Source organism: Echinops telfairi, unplaced genomic scaffold (assembly GCF_000313985.2).
Source record: "Echinops telfairi isolate 266 unplaced genomic scaffold, ASM31398v2 ScPeMD7_7467;HRSCAF=8505_0, whole genome shotgun sequence".
In the NCBI taxonomy this organism is placed as follows: Eukaryota; Metazoa; Chordata; class Mammalia; order Afrosoricida; family Tenrecidae; genus Echinops; species Echinops telfairi.
This window is the reverse complement of record NW_022111367.1, coordinates 10,035,038-10,037,597: the sequence shown is the minus strand read 5'-3', so window position 1 is coordinate 10,037,597 and position 2,560 is coordinate 10,035,038.

Here is a 2,560-nt window from a genome sequence, read left to right as displayed (position 1 = left end):
TATGCGTTGGGGAAATAGCTCACAACGAGGGGAACAAGCCTTTGAATGGACTCCTGAGGTACAGCATGAGTCAATAGTTGGTAGAAGTCATTTATACAAAAATCTGAATCATATATTCATTTTAAAGGAATGTCTTAACTCCTTAACTGGCCAGGAGGAAGAAATGCTTAAATCATAACCTGCCGCAGACAACCAGAAGCGTGGATGGTCTGCCTGGTGGTGAAATGGGAGGGTGTTTGTGTGTTTGGGGGGCTGGAAAGAGGAAGGCTCCAAGACACAGACTATTTTGGGGAGTGTCCTCTATCAGCTGGGAGTCATGGGAATTTGCCTGCCTCATTTGTTTTGTCTGTGCTTTAGTTTGACTCGATGTGGATCCTGGGTAAGATTTAAATGTCTTTCTTGGTTGGAAGGTGCTTTCAGGAACTTTTAATGAAGCTGAGTCAGGTTAGGGAACTATCATGGAGATTCTTCTCAACATTAGGGCAAGGAAGATCCCACAGGAAAGGGGCAAATGCATAAGATTCTAGCGCGATGAATGCAAAAGGGGAAATTGAAATGTTTTCATTGCTGCCGGGCAGTTCTTGGTGGGAGACGGCTGGCTGGGAAGCTCTAGTAATTCCCAACTGTGCCTCGGCCCTGTCCAGGCTGGCTGAGAGGTCAGAGGCTCAGGCACACATCTGTAAAACATTCCTGCGAGTGACCATCACGATGCACGGTGCACGTGTGGCTGGAGGTCACAAGACCCCTCGAGAATCTCATGGAATTTACGGACACTCTCCCCAGAAACCCACAAATCCCCTCCCCCCACACACACTCACACACACACACACACACACACACACACACACACACACACACACAGACACTTGTCATTTTGCTCATAATTTCAGGTCCACTTATCGACCTCAGGATGACAACGTCTATGTTTGATCAGTCTGAGAGAGATAAAAAGGGAGTTGATGAAGAAGTAAAAGCAAAGTCAATACGGACACATGTACACTCAAAGATAGCTAGAATCATAGATGCTTAGGATTTTCAAAGATGGTTTCTACAAAGCTCTGTCTGGGTTTGTTTAGAAAGGGCTCAAAGGTTGCGGATACCAAGCAGAAAACATGCAGGCCAGGTACATAGATACAAACCAGCCTGCAAGTTGGAGCAGTTGAATGGATGGCTTAGTGCCCAGTTGTTGACTTTGCTAGGTATTAATGTTAACCTGGTCAGGATGAGTATTTGTTCAATAGCAACACCATTTGAATTCCTGGCTTCTTCCTTCCCAAATGCTTTTCAAAGACCACTTCCTGGGACCCCCTCCATTGGTATGGCCGGATGGGAAGAGCATGATGCAGTATGTTCCTGGCATGGACCTCTGTTGACAGGGGTTGTTTGGACTCTTTTTGCGCTCTGAGGACTCTGCTACTCGGCCTATCCTCAGTTGTTCTGATTGACTCTATATAAGTTTCTCAGATAAGCCTATAGGCACCCTCCAGGCACCTATATTGTTGAAATGGCATGTGTTCACAAGACTATCAGGACTAACCACCTTATCACTTATTCCTGAAACATAAGGGATGAAGTGTCAGTCTTACCTTGCAAACCGTATGAATTCTGCTAGTTTAATCTCAGGTCTCACATTATGTGCAAATTCTGTGTCTTTGCAAAATATAGCCTGGAGGGGAAATTTTCCAGTGTCACGCTCCAGGGAGTTAATATGCATTTAAACAGTTTTCTAACAGATTATTTACCAACTGGAACAGAATGCCTTGGCACAGGGATGCTTTTGAGAGAGCTGTCTATTGCATTGGCGAGTTCCATATTTCAAAATAATTTCTACATTCCTATTTTTGTTGATGTTGTAGGTTCCCTCAAGCTCATCCCTCTACTGGTGAAATGGGAGAAATGAAAAATAGGTGAGATTATGTTGCCCTCTGGTGTCTACCAATCCAAAGGAAAGAGCTGGAACTCAGGCAGGAGACAGGCAATGTGAAGGTAGGAGAAGAAAGATAGCAAGAGAAAGATGCAGGGATGGAGAGGTAGGAAGTGAAGAGGGAGGGAGGTGCAGATGGCATGCTGTACCCATTGAATTCTCCCCTCTGCTTTTGCAAAGGCAGGATTCCATTCCAACCACCACTCCCCAGGCTGAGGAAGAGAGTGACTCCAGCAGGGTGATTTGCTTGATAAAGCAGGAGCATTTATGATCTGTGATGAAAGTGAGTAGATTCATTGAGGGATGAGAGCTGGTCTTTCTCTTTGGGGAACCAATGAGAAGCAGAGCTGAGTGATTGCCAACCATCTTTCCATCCTGCAGGGTATTTCTTTGGGCTAGAAGAAGAGGAAGACGCCGTACTCTTGAGGATAGGTTGTTCAATGATAACAAAGGAGGAATTACATGAATCTGGCTTTCAAGATACAACCCATTCATTTCATTGCTTGTCCACCACGGGGAGGACTTCCTAGCTTATAGCAGAGGTCATTTTTAACTTTGGCCCTGGGGACTCTTTCAAGAACCTCCTGACTACTAGAAATGCGGAGACACACAGAGAGAGGATGAATAGCTCTTCTC